Source organism: Stenella coeruleoalba, assembly GCF_951394435.1.
Source record: "Stenella coeruleoalba genome assembly, chromosome: X".
Taxonomy (NCBI): domain Eukaryota; kingdom Metazoa; phylum Chordata; class Mammalia; order Artiodactyla; family Delphinidae; genus Stenella; species Stenella coeruleoalba.
Window position 1 is genome coordinate 116406144 of NC_137152.1, and position 20456 is coordinate 116426599.

Sequence of the window (20456 nt, forward strand, 5' to 3'; positions counted from 1 at the left end):
TGAAGTAATACTTGTCAAAATAAAACAAAAACAAAACAAAAGATGCAGAGGGAGAGATATGCATTGAATTCTGTTCATTCATTCACACTTCCAGGGGGAATGTGTTTGGTGATTACTATTCCCAGCTACTAAGCTAGTAGCTGATAAAGAAACCATGGTCCTTGTTGTCAACAAGCTTGCAAAGGTAGGAAGGCAGATCCTCAAAATGACTTATCACTTTCCAACTATTTACCTTTTCCTTTTCTTTTTGTTACTAACAAATACTAAAGACCATTAAGCTATATCTAGCATGATGTGATACTAGAGTCAACAGTTAGACAAGTCTTATCTGCCTAATACTGTAATTTTTTCTAATTAAAATAGCAATCAGATCTGTGAAGGCAAAGCAGTTGTCAGTAGTGGCTCAGTGCTGCTCTCAGTATTCCAACAGAGGCATGCCTAAAGAAAACACCAAAATAATGGAGTCTTGTGTTCATTGCATTTACAGTTTTTAATGGTGTATCTTAAAATTAAGGCTTAGATAGGACAGTCTTAGCACTTAAATGTGGAAGAACAGAACAATCAAACATATTCTGTTTCTTAAGTTGAATAGAAAATAAAACTATTCCAGAAACCACTTCACCTCCAGGAATAGAGGAACTGTTGATTGAATTCTTATCCTGAACATCCAGTCAGTTTAAATTTTATGTCAAACTACAAATTGTCATTGACACGTATCATCAACATAGAGCTTTTCTACCAAAAAGCCACTTTCCCTGGTGTGAATTCATCTCCTGCCTCTCAGCAGAACTTCAAATATGTTTTCAAATGTGCAATATTCAATGCCTCTCATAAACCCCAAGGAAACCCCCAAAGAATTTCATTTCTAAGCATAGCTAACGTGAAGATGAATCAGATTTCCAAGTGAGTCTCTGAAACAGTCTTAGGAAGAGTGTGACCAGTCTGTAGAATGAGACTCTAGCCCTGCACATAATGAAAAGTCCAGCCCCGCACTTGCAAACTGTGCCAGGTGCTAACCCTATCGGTTGCATCAGTGAGTCCGCTCAGCTCTGATGTTCTTATCCCGAGCTGTAAATTAAAAAAAAAAAAAAAAAAAGATGAGAGAAAACTTCCCAGAATCCATTGCCATGTCATCTGATCTGCATGAAATATTTCTGCAAGTGTGTTTGTGAATGGCTTAGAAGAAAGTGCTCTGGACTAGGTGGCAGGACTGGGTTCTAGTCTTCTCTTTGTGATTTCCGGAAGCTACACACCCATCTATTTCTATCATGATTGTTCTTTTAACCCAGCCCAATCCAAACATCATTCACCATAGACCAAAAGATGTGAGCTACGGATTGTGAAAGAACAGCCTGTCCTCGCTTGCATCTGCTCTCAGTCTGGTCCCATTTGAATCTCGACCCACTTAGGTCTAGAAATTAGACACAATTTATCTTTAATAATTCTGCTTCTGCCCCTCCAAACGTGCTGTTTTAATTGGGTCACCTTGTGTATCCTGAATGTCTCCTCAAGGACTCTTCTCAGACTACCCTTATTGTTTTTGAATTGGACAAACTTTAAGAGGATCTCCTGCCCAAATGACACCTTGAAGGCCACATGGCTGTTTGAACTGGTGCCTACCTAGTCCCCTGGGTTGGGTGGGAGACACAATGGGACTCACTTTTTCTCTGTAAAATGAGGGGATGACACAGATGAGTGTGTGGTAACTTCCTGCTCTCTCCCTACAAATAAATGATTCTTCAGTTAAAGGACTAATAGCAATGTCATAGGAAGATGCACCTTTCTAAAATGTTCATATTTTAAATTCTGCCTATTTCGCTTGTGATTAACAGTAGAAAATATAGGATTTAGTCGTTATGCACAAGAAAGTAAAACCCTTTGTTTAATTATGTCAGAGGGATGAAATCAAATCTAGTAGCTTATATGTACCATGGAAATTACTGACTTCTTGATACTCAGAAAGACATATTTTTAAGGGAGGAAGTTTTACCCCCTTGTCCCAACCAAGGGAACTGCTGCATTTGGACATCCACCTTCTCCTCCACCCCTTTCATAGCTTCTCCTATGGGAGACAGTGTGAGTTCCATTGGTCAGTCGGATGCAGCTATTATGACAGTTTTTACCATAGGGCACATTTACTAGACCTTTAAGGTTTGGTCTCAAATGATTTTCCTCTTTCACTTCCTACCGTATTTTATATGAAAACATTTTCAATGTCAATAAGAGAAGATCCCTAGAGGCTGTAAAGACCTGAAGGCAACTAAGCTAGTGGTTGGGGTCACTCAGTAGAAGTCGATTCAGCCCTTTATGAGAAGGTATGAAGTTGTATTAGCATCGGTGTGCAAACATGTAAATGTCAGTAGGACCACAGCATCAATAAGGTCATCCTTGTGACTGTCTTCAGTATACCTCTTCCCCCAGCTAGTATGTCTGTTTCTCTAAAAGCTCCCACAGAAATTCTTGGCCATCCTTCATTCTGCAGGAAAAACAAACCATTCTTCCGGGTGTTCCAACGCTGGTAGATTAATTCAAGTTCATGCGTTAATGTGTTATCCTTGTGAGGACGACACTTTGGATCAGAAGGCCTCCCAGACTAGGCAGATATCTACACGTAAGGATAAATATTCATGGCACAATGTGGTCCAATTCATTGGCAGTAACACTTCCTACCATCCGATATTATTTCCTCAAATTCTCTTTTCAACCAATACTGTAGTACTGGATACCATGTGCAGCAGTGGCTTCACTCACCTAACCCAAACCAATTGCCTACCTTGAATCTCCAGCACGTGATAGCGACTACCAATTTTGCTGGTATGTACATAAATTGCCTCGTTCCTTTTGTGACTTAACTGGGTAGAGACAGAAACAGAACAGCAATGAAACATTGAGTGTCTACAGAGAAAAGCAGTGCTAGAGACATTCCCTTTTCACTTACCCAGCAACATCAGTCTTCTCTGCTGTTTGTCCTGGTGAAATTTTCATGCCAAGGACGGACAGTGTCACTGCTATGATAATACCCATTAAATCTGTGTAGCACTTTACTATTACAAAAATCTTTCATCTCTATTATATTTAATCTTCTACATATGTGGATGACTTCAGTCGCCTAGGTAATTTATTCTGCTCCACTTAAGACATTAACAAATACATGTCTCAATATAACATTCATCATGACTAATGTCCTAAATCTGGGTAATGTCAATTGGTGTGGCCTCAGAGGTTTGGCTCAAGACCAATTTCCATTCAATTTAATCAGTATTGATTCTTCCAATTCTCCACCAGTATGCCAATGGGTGGAAGTTACGGGGAAGCAAAGCCCAGTTCAATATAATGACAGCCCTATAGAGCAATAGCGTTGTTCAAAAATGGTACAGACTGTCTCAGGAAGCAGTGAGCTCCTTGTCACTGGAGGCATTCAACAGATGACTGGTTGATCGCTTGAAGAGAAATTATAGAGAAACTTCTCGAATTAGATTTTGGCATGGTATAGATGATTTTAGTCCCAATATCGTTAAGTCCATGCAATGAATCTGTCTACCTATTTAGCCTGTCACCTTTATGAATGGTAGCCAATGCAAAGGCCCATCATTTTAGAAACTTTGTTTGTCTAGGGCTTGGTTTCTAAGCTAAATTATTGGTTTTCTTATCTCATGAACATATAACCATTCAAGAACTACTTTCTGCATCTTATATTTCAGGTTTGGGTATAAATTGACAAATGTCACATATCTGTATATGGATTCTGAATATTCATAACATGTTTCTCTCCTGTCCAAAAAAAAGAAAACAAAAAAGCTATGTTACTCAAGGCAAGTTGTAACAAATGTAGAATATAGTATGAAACAATCACATCTCTAAATCTTTTCAAATCAACACAGTTTCCATTTAAAAAAAAAATTGTCTTTCTTCTACAGAAATGGTAGCTACAAACTCTTATCTGTCAGCGTCTATCAGATTCCCAGATCCTTCAGCCCAATTTCCATGGACCATGTTAGCACTTGCCTGTCTGCTCAGCACCAAAGCAAGCCCCGGAGTTGTTAATCCATTTTCTAGTAGAGAAGATATTTTAAGGAATACTATACGAGAGCTCTCAATTCAGATTTAAGTGAACATTTATGGTAAATTCACACCAGCCAGACCTTTTCAACACCCCTGCATTCTTCACACTTAGGGGCATATCCCATAGCACGTTGCCTCTAGACTTTTCCTCACCCTGCAGCCAGCCTTTCTGCCTACAGCAGGATGGCTCGAAATCTTCTGTGGCGCTTACTCGATCCGTGATTAAATAGTGCATCCTTGTTATGCCTAACATGGAGAGAGGACCTGCTTTGCCATTGCTGCCCCCTCTCTGTCCAGCCATTTCTCTCCAATTCTCTTTTCTCCAATCAATATAGGCACAGAGAACAAAAGAGCAGGTCCACGGCACAAATCAGTGGTATGCAAACTGTAATGCCCATCAGAATCACATGGAGTGCTGGTTCAAACAGACGGCAGTTTCTGATTCAGTAGGTCTGGAGTGGGGCCTGGTAATTTACATGACTCACAAGCTCTCAGGTGAGGAAGATGATGGTTCTGGAATCACACTTGAAGAATCACTGGCACAAGGAGAAATCTGACAAGGTACTTAGTTGCCTGTCTTCCTCATTACAGACACCTCCAATCTCCATGAGTGAATTTCTTGGAGTCCTTTCACTTATCTTCTGATAAAGAAGTTCCCATTTCTTTTCTCCAACAGGGTGAATTTCCATATGGTCCCTGATGCATGCTTTCCAGCACTCTGCACCTTTTTCTCTAGTCTAACACTGGGATTTGCAGAACCTGCTCAGCTGCTTTTTAGTAAGCTCTGCAAGGGGTGTGTGTATTAGTTTCCTGGGGCTGCTGTAACCAAGTACCACAAACAGTGCATAAGGCAGCAGAACTTTATCGTCTCACAACTCTGGAGGCTAGAAGTTGGAGATCAAGACGTCAGAAAGGTTGGTTCTTGCTAGGGGCTGTGTGGGAGAATCTGTTTCATGCCTCCTAACTTCCAGTGGTTTCTGGCGGTCTTTGGAATTCCTTGGCTTGTAGATGGATTATCCCATCTCTGCCTTCATGTTCATGTGGCATTCACCCTGTGTGCATGTCTGTAGACAAATTCCCTCTTTTTATAAGGATACCAGGCATACTGGATTAGGGCCGAGCCTACATCCTCTTAACCATTACAAAGACCCTATTTCCAAATAAGGTCACATTCTGAAGTACTGATGGTTTGGACTTCAACATATGAATTTGGGAGGGGGACACAGTTCAAATCATAACAGGGTTTCAGGCCCCCATGATAACCTGACATTCTTTAAATTATAGGTTGTTTGAAGACTCTTTGTCTTCAGGTTTGGATCCTAGTCATCAGTCGGGGGTTCCAGGAAATGTCCTGCTTCACAACCTATTGTAAATACATTCACGGGGGTGAGTGGGAGGTGGGGGGCAGGCAGGGCCTTATTGACAGCTGTCTTGACTGCGGTCTATTATGAATTACCCTGGAGAAGAAAATGATGTCTCTTAGGGTAAACATTCCCTCATTCTTCTTCTTTGGCTAGGATTTCCCTGGACAATATTGTTCGTCATTTTTTCACATGATCAATAGGATTATATTGTTCACAACAACAATAAGAAAAAAAAATTTGAAACCCGGCAGCAACAACACTTGTTGGATTTAGATTTTGTAGATTAACGTGAGGGCGAATAGACAACTTTATGACAAGAAGTCTTTTTATTCAGTAATCTGCTTTGTCTTTTCATTTATTCAAGACATCTTTGGTGTTCCTCTACAAGCGTAATTTTCTAAAGATAGCTTTTGCAATATCTGGTTAAGTTTATCTCTAAATATTTTTGTATACAAAGTAATGGAAACAATCTTATTTTTATGAACAACATGTATGGGAATCAACTCCAATGGAGAACTGTTTCTTTGGGTAAGTGATTAAATAAACCCTGGCAGAAACTTGAATTTTAGGACGTGTCTTTCGGTAGGTATATGGGAATGTAAGCAGACGGATCTTGCTCTGCAATGAGACAGGAAAATAGGAACATATTGATATTTGTCTGAGAAAAGAGGAATGAAGAACAGGGACAAGCCAGGGATGAATGGAACCTTGATTGGCAAGAAGACCAAAAACTGAGTATATTAGAAAAAAGCAGTATTTCATGGGGCCTTTCTACATGGTGTGTTTGTGTCCTCTGAGAGGATGTCAAGATTGGATTAGACAAGCAAGAAATTTATTGAGAGAAAATCCTGTAAGGGAAAAAAATAGAGTGAGCTGAAAAAAGTGGGGAGCACCTTCAGCCTATGATACTGATCTGACACTTGTGAAGGAGAGAGCAGAGGAAGGAAGGACTGGGTAGGAGGAATCTCCAAGTGTAGTGTAACTGACAACGTTTTTATCAGGCTGATATCAATGTTCCATAAGGTACTGAGCTAATCACTGACATTCCTCTTTGGCATAAGATGAATTATACTCTGGAATTTAAAATATTGGCCTATTTTGGTTTTCTTGAATTAAAAGTATAACATGATGGTGAAGAGACTGCAGTCTCGAGTTTAGCAGACTTGTGTTCAATTCCTACACCTGATCTTGAAACACTGATTTTTCAATCTTTATTGGAGTATAATTGCTTTACAATGGTGTGTTACTTTCTGCTGTATAACAGAGCAAATCAGCTATAAGTATACACATATCCCTATATCCCCTCCCTCTTGCGTCTCACCCTCCCACCCTCCCTATCCCACCCGCCTAGGTGGTCACAGAGCACCAAGCTGATCTCCCTGTGCTATGTGGCTGCTTCCCCCAACTATCTATTTTACATTTGGTAGTGTATATATGTCAATGCTACTCTCTCACTTCTTCCCAGCTTACCCTTCCCCCTCCCCGTGTCCTCAAGTCCATTCTCTACGTCTGCGTCTTTATTCCTGCCCTGCCGCTAGGTTCATCAGTACCGTTGAAACACTGATTTTATCTTTGGATCTTTTTAGTCTTTTCTTTCTTCATTTGTAAAAGAGAATAATATTAGTATCTACCTCATAACACTTTTTTTCCCTCACTTGATTCCCATAATCACCCTGGAGGAGTGATACCAGTTACCCTTTTAATTTTTTTAATTAATTTATATTGGAGTATAGTTGATTTAAAATGTTGTGTTAGTTTTTGCTGTACAGCAAAGTGAATCAGTTACACATATACATATATCCACCCTTTTTAAGATTCTTTTCCCTTATAGGTTATTACAGAGTATTGAGCAGAGTTCCCTGTGCTATCCAGTAGGTTCTTATTAGTTATCTATTTTATACATAGTAGTGTGTATATGTCAATCCCAATCTCCCAAATTATCCCTCCTCCCCCCACTTGGTAACCATAAGTTGGTTCTCTACATCTGTCACCCTATTTGTTTTGTAAATAGTTTCATTTGTACTATTTTCTTTTAGATTCCACATATAAGTGATATCATATGATATTTCTCTGACTTATTTCACTCAGTATGACAATCTCTAGGTCCACCCATGTCACTGAAAATGGCATTATTTTGTTCTTTTTTATTGCTGAGTAATATTCCATTGTATTATATACCACATCTGTATCCATTCATCTGTCGATGGACATTTAGGTTGTTTCCATGTCCTAGCTATTGTAAATAGTGCTGTAATGAAGATTGGGGTGCATGTGTTTTTCGGAATTATGGTTTTCTCTGGATACATGCCCAGGAGTGGGACTGCTGAATCATGTGGTAGCTCTATTTTTAGTTTTTTAAGTAACCACCACACTGTTCTCCATATTGGCTATGCCAATTTACATTCCCACCAGCGGTGCAGGAGGGTTCCCTTTTCTCCACACCCTCTCCAGCATTTATTGTTTCTAGATTTTTTGATGATGGCCATTCTGACTGGTGTGAGGTGATACCTCACTGTAGTTTTGATTTGCATTTCTCTAATGATTAGTGATGTTGAGCATTCTTTCATGTGTTTGTTGGCAATCTGTATATCTTCTTTGGAGAAACGTGTGTTTAGGTCTTCTGCCCATTTTTGGATTGGGTTGGTTGTTTTTTTGATATTGAGCTGCATGAGCTGCTTTTAAATTTTGGAGATTAATCCTTTGTCGCTTCATTTGCAAATATTTTCTCCCATTCTGAGGGTTGTCTTTTCGTCTTGTTTATGGTTTCCTTTGCTGTGAAAAAGCTTTGAAGTTTCATTAGGTCCCGTTTGTTTATTTTTGTTTTTATTTCCATCTGTCTACGAGGTGGGTCAAAAAGGATCTTGCTGTGATTTATGTCATAGAGTGTTCTGCCTATGTTTTCCTCTAAGAGTTTTAGAGTGTCTGGCCTTACATTTAGGTCTTTAATCCACTTTGAGTTTATTTTTGTGTATGGTGTTAGGAGTGTTCTAATTTCATTCTTTTACATGTAGCTGTCCAGTTTTCCCAGCACCACTTATGAAGAGACTGTCTTTCTCCATGTAATATTTTTGTAAGTATTAAATTAGGTAATGTGTATAAAGCACCCAGCACCAGGATCTACAGCACGCAAAGGTTCAATACAAGTAGTTTATTATGATCACTACTACTACTATTACTCCTACTAAAAAAAGATCCTACTTTTTCACGGTAGATTATTCTTGAAATGTACTACTAGATTTGATCGTTAGCATTTTACTTCACATTTTGAATCTATATTCAGATGACAGATTGGTTTATAATATTTTTCTCTTTTTAGAATTTATCATATTTTCCTGTTGAGTTTATGACTGCATCACTGAATATTCTAATTTTTGCTGTACACTCAAGTGATTTAAAGGGAAATATATAACTTCATGGAATGTGTACTAGTTTGCTAGGGTTGCCTTAATAAAGGACCGCAAACTGGGTGGCTTAAACAATAGAAATTTATTGTCTTAGAGGTCTGGAGGCTAGAAGTCTGAAATCAAGCTGTCAGCAGGGTCATGCTCCCTCCGAAACCCGTAGGGGAATCTTTTCTTGCCTCATCCTAGCTTTTGGTGGTTTGGCAGCAGACTTTTGCAATCCTTGTCTCGTAGCTGCCTTCATCATCGTGTGGCACTCTCCTTGTGTGTCTCTGTGTCTTCACGTGCCTATCTTTTTCTTTCTTCCCAGCTTTACTGAGGTATAATTAACAAATGCAAATTATATTTAAAGTATAAAATACGGTGATTTGACATACCCAAACATTGTGAAATGATTATCAGTCAAGCTAATTAACACATTCATCACCTCACATAGTTAGCATTTCTTTTGTGTGTTAAGAATACTTAAGATTTATTCTCTTAGCAACTTTCAAGTATGCAATACAGTAGTCTATATTGATTATAGTCACTATTCTGCATAGATCTTCAGAACTTATTCATCTTATAACTGAAAGTTTATACTTTGTGACTAATATCTTCCCATTCCCCACCCCCACTCCCCCCCCCCCACCCCCCGCCCAGCCCCTGGCAACCACTATTCTATTCTCTGCTTCTATGAGTTAAAGTTTTTGAGATTCCATGTACAGGTAAAAGCAAACAGCATTTGTTTGTCTTTCTGTGTCTGGCTTATTTCACTAAGCATCATGTCCTTCTGGTTCATCCAAGTTGTGGCTAATGGCAGGATTTCCTTCCTTTTAAGGCTGAATAACATTCCATTGTATGTATATAACACATTTTCCTTATCTACTCATCTGTCACAGATATTTAACATGTTTCTATATCTTGGTTACTGTGAATAATGCTGCATGAACATGGGAGTGCAAATCTCTCTTTGAAACACTGATTTCATTTCCTTTAGAAATATACCCAGAAGTAGGATTGCTGGATTGTACAGTTCTATTTTTAATTTTTAGTTTTCATTTTGTGAGGAACCTCCATACTGTTTTCCATAATGGCTATACCAATTTTCACTCCCACCAGCAGTGTACAAGGGTTCCCTTTTTTCCACACCTGGCCAACACTTGTTATCTTTTTGATAATAACCATCCTAACCCGTGTGAAGTGTATCTCAATGTGGTTTTCATGTACATTTCCCTCATGATTACTGATATTGAGCACATTTTTATGTTACTACTGGCCATCTGGAGATCTTCTTTAGATAAATGTCTATTCAGGTCCTTGGCTCATTTTTTAATCAGGTTATTTGATTATTTTTCCCATTGAGTTGTATGAGTTCCTTATATACACTGGATATTAATCCCTTTTCAGTTATATGGTTTGCAAATATTTTTACCCTTCTGTATGTTGCCTTTTCTTTTTGTTGATGGTTTCCCTTGCTGTACAGAAGCTTTTTAGTTTGATCGAGTCCAACTCACAGAGTGAGTTTTGAAGCATTTCCTCCTCTTTAATTTTTTGGAAGAATTTGGCATTTCTTCTTCTTTTAAATGTTTGCTAGAATGTACCCGTAAAACCACCTAGTCCTGGGCTTTTCTTTGTGGGTTTTTTTTTGATTACTGCTTAAATATCCTTACTCGTTATTGCCCTTTTCAGATTTCATACTCAAGATTCAGTCTTAGTAGACTGCATGTTCCCAGGAATTTTTTAGGTTTTCCTATTTATAGGTTATCCCATTTGTTTGCATATAATTATTTATAGTAGCCTCTTATAATCTTTTGTATTTATGTGGTATCAGCTGTAATGTCTCCTCTTTCATTCATAATTTTGAGTCCTTTGCCTTTTTTCTTTGTTAGTGTACATAATGGTTTGTCACCTTTGTTTATCTTTAAAAAAACAGCTCTTACTTTCTTTGATTTTTTTTTTCTATTTTCTTTCTAGTCTCTATTAGATTTATTTCTGCTTTAATCTTTGTTATTTCCTTTCTTCTTCTACCTTTGGGCTTAGTTTGTTCTAGTTTCTTGAGTAATGTTTGGTTATTTATTGAGATTCTTCTTTTTTCTTAACGTGGTCATTTATTGCTTTCAACTTTCCTCTTAGAACTGCTTTTGTTGCATCCCATAAACTTTGGAATGGTGTATTTCTATTTTTTCATTAGTCTCAAAATATTTGATTTTCCTTTTGATTCCTTCTTTCACTCATTCATTGTTCTGAAGTTAGTTGTTTAATTTCTACATGTTTGTGAATTTTCCAAATTTCTTCCTGTTACTGATTTCCAGTTTCATACCACTGTGGTTAGAAATGACACTTGATATGATTTCAGTTTTCTTAAATTTTCTAAGATATGTTTTGTGGCCCAACATATGATCTATCCTAGAACATGTTCCATGTGCTCTGGAGAAGAATGTATATTCTGTGCTATTAGACAGAATGTTTGGTATATGTCTGTTAGGTTCGTCTATAGTGTTGCTTAAGTCTGCTCTTTCCGTATTGAATTCTGTCTGGATGATCTATCCATTGTTGAAAGTCGGGTACTGACATCCCCTGCTATTATTGTTGCTGTTTCTCCCTTTAGTTATGCTATTATGCTTTATATATTTAGGTGCTACAATGTTGGGTACATATATATTTACAATTTTTATATCCTCTTGATGAATTGACCCCTTTATTATCGTATAATGACCTCTTTTGTCGCTTGTTAGAGTTTTTGACTTAACGTCTATTTTTTCTGATATAAGTGTAGCCACCCCTACATCCTATTGTTACCATTTGTATGGAATATCTTTTCCATCCCCTCACGTTTAGCCTATGTGTGCCTGTAAAGCTAAAGTGAGTCTCTTGTAGGCAGTATATTGTTGGAACTTAGTACGCACTTTCGATTGGAGAATTGTTTGGAGAATTTAATCCATTTACAGACTGCAGCTGGGAAGAGCTTGAGCCAAGTCTCAGGGATGCTTCAGGATCCCTGAAGCATTTGGACTGAGGTCAGCAGTCCTGCGTCTAGGCGCACAGATGGGCATTTCTCCCACTGGGTCCCTCAATGGACAGGGCTGCTTCTGGATGATGGCTGAAAGTAGCAGGAGGCAGTTTACACGGTTGTTTCAGGATCCACTGTTGGAACAAGGTCAGGAGGCCTGTTTCCAGAAATGTGGACAAGCGTATCACCCACCGGTTCCCTTAGTGGGCAAGACTGCTCCCAGACCCTAGCTGCGAAGGGCTAGAGCCAAGATACAGGGCCACTTCGGAATCTGTAGTGGGACTCATGTTGGTGGGCCTATGTTTGGGGACAAGGACACGTGTGTCTACCTCCCAGCCCCTGGGTGGGCAGGAGTGCTCTAGACCTCCTCTGAGAGGAAATGGAGCTGAGTTACAGGGCTGTTTCAGGGTCCACAAATGGGACCAAGTTCAGCAGGCCTGTTACCTGAGGCACAAGTGGGCCTGGCTCCTTCCAGGTCCCTTGACAAATGGTGCTGGTGGCAAGACCAAGGTCAAGGGGCTATAGCTGAGTCTGAAAGGGGAAAGTCTGTTTCTGGGTCTGTAGTCGGGGCCATGGTTAAATTGCTGCCTTCTCAAAACAAACATTCCTTGATCTTTGGCTCCATCAGAGTTTAGCAACCCCCTACCTGGATCCCAACATTCCAACAAAGGCACTTCTGTCTGTGGATGGCTGTCAAATTATCACTGCTCTGGGAGAAAATGAATAGGGGATCTCCTGTTCTGCCATCCTGCTGATGTCTTCTTCATGGCCATCTTCTTATAAGGAGACTATTCATATTGGATTAGGGGCCCAGCAACTCCAGTATGACCACATCTTAAATGATTACATCTGTAGCAACCCTATTCCAAATAAGGTCACATTTTGAGGTTCTGGGGGTAGGGACATCAGCATATCTTTTGGGGGGACACAATTCAACTCAGAAGGCTATAGAAGGTTATATCAATAGAAGATGTAATTAAATGAACACTGCATTTCAGAATCAAGGAGATATATACTGGAAGTCCGTCAGCCATTGGTCAAGTATTTAGAACTCAGATCTTGTGAAGTGTTTATTTCAGACATTTTATTGAAATAGGAAAAGGAGAAGCTGGAAAGGAATATGGAAGAAAGACAGAAGTGATTTGTCAAAATGTTGAAAATATTTTCCAGGGCTTCCCTGGTGGCGCAGTGGTTAAGAATCCGCCTGCCAATGCAGGGGACACCAATTTGAGCCCCAGTCCGGGAAGCTCCCACATGCTGCGGAGCAAATAAGCCCAAGTGCCGCAGCTACTGAGCCTGCCCTCTAGAGCCCAAGAGCCACAACTACTGAAGCCCGTATGTGCCTAGAGCCCATGCTCCGCAACAAGAGAAGCCACTGCAATGAGAAGCCTGTGCACCACAACGAAGAGCAGCCCCCCCTCACCGCAACTAGAAGAAAGCCCACACGCAACAGTGAAGACCCAACACAGCCAAAAATAAATTTAAAAAAAAAAAATTTTTTTTCCAGTACTTTTCAAGCAGGCATCTAGAGTCTAAGTCTTTTAGTATCTCTGAGGAGCAGCTGAGATGACAAATAAGAATAAATGCACATATTTTAAAAGGGCATTTGTTCGTGTTTGGAAACAATGAAGGCAAGACATGATATTTTTTAAATTGCAAAATACAAGAAAGTGTAAAGAAGTAGATAAAAGTATCTATATTCTTATTACCAGACATTCATTGTTATAAAACAAATATAAATTTCTAAAATCATTAAGACTTATTTGTGAATTAAATAAAATTCTCACATATACGTAACTACTCTTTCAAGTAATTGTAGATGCTTTTGTAAAATGAATATATATTAACATAAACCATTAATGGAATAGGAATAGCTTTTTCATCTTGGATTTTGTTTTTTTAATCAACACTTACCAAGCTACTAATGCAACTGTTAACACATAGTCTTATTTTTTGATGTTATAAAGAGAACACAGGATAGGTTTCCCACAAACACTAGCTGAAAGAGATTCTTTTTTTGTCATTTAATGTTAGGCACCATAAATTAAATGAAAACTAGCTCTTCTGTTGACATTAAACATATTATGTCAACTCTGTTATTTGTAAACTGGTAGATTTTATTCTTCACTATTCAAATAATGGTGTTGCATATGTAAAGTTTATGATAGAACTGAGTAAGTCTGTCCCTTAGTTGCTAAAGACAACATGACTTTTTAAAAATCATATTTGATCCTATTTACAAATGATTACCAAGAATGGTTTGAAAAGCTGCAAAAGTTCAGGGATAAGAAAAATTCCTCGCACTGTAACTGGCTCATTTGATTATAAAAGGAAAAGCGATGTGCATAGGTAGGCAAAGCACTTGATTAGAAAGCAGAGACCTGGAATCTAGCCTTGGCTCTGCTACTGTACAGCCATAAAACTTTGTTTAAATGTCCTCAACTATAATATAAAAGGATTACTCCATTGGGTCCCTAATGGCCTTTCCAGCAATGATACTTAAGTATAGAAAAGTTCTCATATACGCTTTATCAATTTCTCCTGATGTTAACATCTTACATAACCTGTCCATTTGGGTAGACTTATGATTTTGATCATTCCTTGGGAGTATTCATTTTACTGCTAAATCATTTAATTCATTTACCAAGTATTTATTGGACACCTACTGTGTGCTGGGCACATATTCAAGCAATATGTACCAGGCATTCTCCTGGATGGATTGGAGTTGTTGGGGTTGGAGGGAATGGGCATTTCATGCTGCCTTATAGTGAAAGGAAACAGACAATACTAGATAAATAAGTAAAATAAGTAGTATACAGATGAAAATAAGTGCTAGAAAGAAACATAAAGGAAGAAGGAAAGGGACTCCAGGCAGCCTGGGGAATGCAATTTCAGATAGTGGCCAAGGAAGTTTCCACTGTTAGGTAGCTTTCACTTGAGTAATTAACTAGAGGAAAATAGGGACAAGCCGTGAAGATATCTGCGAACAACATTCTAGGCACAGAAAGAAAATGCAAAGTCTTGAGGTAGAAATATGCCTGGTGTGTTTGAAGAACAGCAAGGTGGCCAGTGTGTCTAAACCAGAGTCAACAGGGGGGAGAGTAATTTGAGAACAGGTCAAAAAGGTAATTGGTGTGATTGTATAGAAATTTTTAAGCCGTTATAATGACTAACGTGATGAGATGGAGAAAATAAGAGAACTTTAGGATATGTTTTAAAAATCTAGTCAAGAGGACAAGCTGATTAATTGGATGAGAGAAAGCGACTGAGGAAAAGAGAAATGAAGGATGACTGAGTTTTGACTTGAGCAACTGGGTAAATGGATTCTGGTGCCATATGGGAGGATGAGAAAGACTTAGAAAAAAAACAGGCTTGAGTAGGGAAAAGGACAGGAAAACTTTCTTATTAGATAGCCAAAATGACAGCTAGTTGTAGCAACTCAAGACTAGACATATAAATCATATTAGCATATAGATGATATGTAAAGCCACGGGCTGGGTGAGAATACCTAAGGAGAGAGTTTATATAGAGGAAAGATGATGTTGAGCTGTGCAGCATTTAGAGTTTCCCATTTATGTTGTTACAGAATATTGAGCAGAGTTCCCTGTGCTATACAGTAGGTCCTTGTTGGCTATCTATTTTAAATATAGCATTGTGTTTAGGCCAATCTCAAACTCCCAATTTATCCCTCCCGCCTTTCCCCTTTGGTAACCATAAAAGTTTGTTTTCTATGTCTGTGAGTCTGTTTCTGTTTTGTAAATAAGTTCATTTGTATCAGTTTTTTTTAAGATTACACATATAAGTGATATCATGATATTTGTCTTTCTCTGTCTGACTTACTTCACTTAGTATGATAATCTCCAGGTCCATCCATGTTGCTGCAAATGGCTGAGTAATATTCCATTGTATATATGTGCCACATCTTCTTTAGCCACTCGTCTGTTTTTGGACATTTAGGTTGCTTCCATGTCCTGGCTATTGTAAATAGTGCTGCAGTGAACACTGGGGTGCGTGTATCTTTTCAAATTGTGGTTTTCTCCGGATATATGCCCAGTAGTGGGATTGCTGGATCATATAGTAGCTCTATTTTTAGTTTTTGAAGGACCCTCCATACTGTTCTCCATAGTAGCTGTATCAATTTACATTCCCACCAACAGTGCAAGAGGGTTCCCTTTTCTCCACAAGCTCGCCATGATTTACTGTTTGTAGATTTCTTGATCATGGCCATTCTGACTGATGTGAGGTGATACCTCATTGTAGTTTTGATTTGCATTTCTCTAATGATTAGTGACGTTGAGCATCCTTTCTTGTGTTTGTTGGCAATCTGTATATCTTCTTTGGAGAAATGTCTATTTAGGCCTTCTGCCCATTTTTTGATTGGGTTGTTTGTTGTTTTGATATTGAGCTGTATGAGCTGTTTGTAAATTTTGGAGATTAATCCCTTGTCCGTCACGTCATTTGCAAATATTTTCTCCCATGCTTGTGATTTACTCTTGATCCTACTTTCTTTTGATCTGATATTTTTCCTATGTACATACTCATTTGGCAATCCTTCTGCGACCTTTTATTAGGGATACTCATCACTATTTCTCTGACCATAACCTTTGTCTGATGTCTTCTGTACTGTCTACAGGCCTCTGTGTGTGTTTGATCTTTGTATGTTTGGGTTTGCCCCAGCCATACGAATATATACCACAGTCAAAAGTTTATTGAATACTGGAAGTCGCTTAAATATTAAAAAGCCTAGCACACTGGTGAGGGGAGAGTTGGGGGGTGAAGGGCAATTTGGCACCACCCTTCTTGACCCACTCTGTGGTGGCACTCACTTGTGTGTAACACCTAGCCCGGCCAGCTGGCCAAGAGGAAATCATATGAGGTAGAGACATCTTTCGCTGCCTAAAAAAAGGACCTTGATTTTTATTGTCACTTCAAAATAGGCTTCAAAACGTGGCAGCAGGCCTTGACAGGTCAAAATGTTGGCCAGACAAATGGCTATTACATGAATCCTGGTTTTCTTTTTATTTTCTTAATTTAATTATTTTTTATACAGCAGGTTCTTACTATCTATTTTATACATATTAGTGTATATATGTCAATCCCAATCTCCCAGTTCATCCCCCCTGCCCCCCATGCTTTCCCCCCTTAGTGTCCATACGTTTGTTCTCTACATCTGTGTCTCTATTTCTGCCTTGCAAACCAGTTCATCTGTACCGTTTTTCTACATCCCACATACACGCGTTAATATATGATATTTGTTTATCTCTTTCTGATTTACTTCACACTGTATGACAGTCTCTAGATCCATCCACGTCTCTACAAATGACCCAGTTTCGTTCCTTTTTATGGCTGAGTAATATTCCATTGTATATATGTACCACATCTTCTTTATCTGTTTGTCTGTTGATGGAAATGCAGGTCTTTCAAAGGAAGCTCAGAACCTTGTGTTGAATCCAGTTATTACAGGCGAGTAGTTAAAATGGAGAGAAGAAAGCAGTGATGTCATCTGTTCTGTGCAGTCAGGACCCCATCATATTTCTGTATGTCTTCTTTGGATGAATCCTTGTTTTCTATTAATTACATGAATCCTGGTTTTCACTCAACTGAACAATTCCAAATAATACTCAGCCCCCAATTCTCACTCTCCATCCAAGATGCTCCCTTCTCCAGCTGCCATTCTTGCTTCTGAGGCTCGAAACTTGTGAGTCATCCTTGGCTTTTTGCTCAGTTTTCCCTTCCCACACTCCATTAATCACCCAGTCCTGTCAGTTCTTTCTAGTCTCTGTCTTAGAACATGTCTGATACCGTTGCTACTTCCCCAGCCTCAGCCCTCTTCACACTGGTTCTCCCTGCTTCATGGCTCTGCTCATTCTACCTTGCATTTGCTTGTCAAATTAATTATAATCTGTCCATTTAAGCATCCACTACTCTGCTCAAGAATCTACAAAGCTGCTTTTTTTTAAATTAATTAATTTTATTTATTTATTTTTGACTACATTGGGTCTTCATTGCTGCATGCAGGCTTTCTCTAGTTGTGGCGAGTGGGGGCTACTCTTCGTTGTGGTGCGCGGGCTTCTCATTGTGATGGCTTCTCTCGTTGCGGAGCATGGGCTCCAGGCGCACAGGCTTCAGTAGTTGCAGCACACGGGCTCAGTAGTTGTGGATCATGGGCTCTAGAGCGCAGGCTTAGAGGTTGTGGTGCACGGGCTTAGTTGATTCACGGCATGTGGGATCTTCCCAGACCAGGGCTTGAACCTGTGTCCCCTGCATTGGCAGGCGGATTCTTAACCACTGGGCCACCAAGGAAGCCCCCTGCAAAGCCTTCTTTATTTATTATTCCAAATATTCGTGCAGCCAGGCCTTCAAGGATTTCTCAAAACTGGCTCCATCTTACCTGTATTTTAACCCAATATAACAAAATATTATAGAGTCTAAGAATCAAATGGACTTGGTCCAAATAATTTCCACCATTTATTAGATGTATGAACTTGGGAAATTTGCTGAACCTGTGAATGCCTTGGTTTCCTCATTTGAAAAATTAGGATAAAAATAATTATGGGGACTTCCCTGGTGGCACAGTGGTTGAGAATCTGCCTGCCAGTGCAGGGGACAGAGGTTTGATCCCTGGTCTGGGAAGATCCCACATGCTGCAGAGCAACTAAGCCCGTGTGCCACAACTATTGAGCCCGCATGCTGCAACTACTGAAGCCCGTGCACCTAGAGCCTGTGCTCCACAACAAGAGAAGCCACCGTAATGAGAAGCCCGCACACCATAACGAAGAGTAGCCCCCATTCACCGCAATAAGAGAAAGGCTGCACACCGCAACAAAAACCCAATGCAGCCAAACATAAATAAATAAATTTATAAAAAATAATAATTATAGGACTACTGTGAGGATTAAAACAGAAGATACAGAAAAGGAATCAGAACAGTTCATAGCATATGATAAATTCTCAACAGATGATGATACTACAATCTTCCTCAAATAAGCTATGCGTTTATATTCATTAGTTATTTGTTGTTGCCTGGTTTTATTTTGCTTTTCAAATTGTCTACTCCCTTGATATTAGTTTTCAAGGAAAAGAAAATTTTCTAATTTAAACTATGTCCCATAGCACAGGGATCCCCAACCTCCGGGCCACGGACCAGTACCGGACTTCGGCCTGTTAGGAACCGGGCCGCACAGCAGGAGGTGAGCGGCGGACGAGCAAGCGAAGCTTCATCTGCCGCTCCCCATCGCCTGCATTACCGCCTGAACAACCACACTACCCCACCCCCAACCCCCGGTCCGTAGAAAAATCGTCTTCCATGAAACTGGTCCCTGGAGCCAAAAAGGTTGGGGACCGCTGCCACAGCCGACTCAGATGCCTTTGGCACTCCTGGAAGGTAGTTATAGGCAATGAATAGCGTCTGCCACTCTAGAGTTTGTCACTCTAGCATTTCTGGTTAATGAAATTGTTATATTAGACCATTTTTTACAGCATTCCCTAACATGCCAGTTCACAAAGAAAGCTATTTATTGCCTGTGGAATATCCCGAATAATAATGACACTGATTAATTCATCTAATCAATTTCCCAACGAAATGGTGAAACAGCATTGAAACAAAGAAATGTCCCTGAAGATCATGGTTTGGATACTCACTGAACATGATTTGCTCAACTTTATCCTTTAAACCATAGCCTGTGAGGAAAACCAGTCGTAGCACATTAAATATGCTGGCCTAGTTTGGTAAAAGTGGGAAGATCAACTTCCTGTCTGGAATTAGGACTGGACTTGAATCAGCGGGCCAGGGTTTTAGCCCTGGCTTTGCTATGATATTGTCAGAATTGGTCAAGTCCCTTCCCTCTCTGATCTTCATTTTTCTCAATTGTAAAAAGTTGACATTGCACTAGAAGAAACCAAAGGCTTTTGCTAGCCCTACTATTTACTTCTCCAAATTCTGGGCAACACCAAGTTTTGGGTGCATATTTTACTTTTAATAAGGAATGTTTACTATATGGAGGGAGTAGCACTAACTGAGGTCAAGACCATGGGATTGATTCGCAAATAGGCTCAGGCCTTTATAATTGCTTTTATGGTCACAAACAGGTAAAGTCAAGGATCTAACAATTACTACCAGCCATATGACGTGTCTGTAGGGGAATTTAAAGTCCTTACCTCCTTCTTTTATTTGTTATCCATTCAAAAATACTTATTAAGCACACACATCCCTTTAGATATTGTGCTGCATACTGGGATAAAATGATAAACAAAACAGATTCTCACTGAATTTACAATCCACTGGGAGAGACAAAAATAAAACAAAGATATAATTACAAACTCAAGAAGTGAAGAAAGCAGGCTCAGTGACGGCAAACCCTTCCACACATACTCTCTCATTTGATCCTGCTCAAACCCTTGCTATGACTTATCACTCGTGTTTACCAACGAAGAAATGTGCTCTCTCTCTGTAGCTCAGGTCAGTATGAGAATCCAGAAGCAGTACTATGAATGGCTTTTAATTAACCTAGAGAATAAAGAAGCTCCCAGAAAGAAAGAAAATATTTTGAAAATATTGAAAAGCGTATTTAGATGCCCAGTTCCTCATCAGTCACTTGCCTTTTCTCACGTTTTCAACACTTCTACATTCCTAGGAAT

General features: G+C 39.3%; 1 protein-coding gene across 16 annotated transcripts in view; it reads right to left on the reverse strand.

The window, feature by feature from the left end:
• Positions 1 to 766: 766 nt before the first annotated feature.
• The window catches only part of LOC307180944 (uncharacterized protein), a 622728-nt gene continuing 603038 nt past the window's right edge, over positions 767 to 20456 (reverse strand). For 15 of the 16 annotated variants that reach the window (XR_013825813.1, XR_013825814.1, XR_013825815.1 and 12 more), the window contains one exon: positions 767 to 1068. The gene's annotated coding sequence lies outside the window, so the exon portion shown is untranslated. Of the gene's footprint in view, positions 1069 to 3676; positions 3772 to 20456 lie in introns of those variants that run through there. The other variant, XR_013825828.1, reaches the window with a different exon arrangement.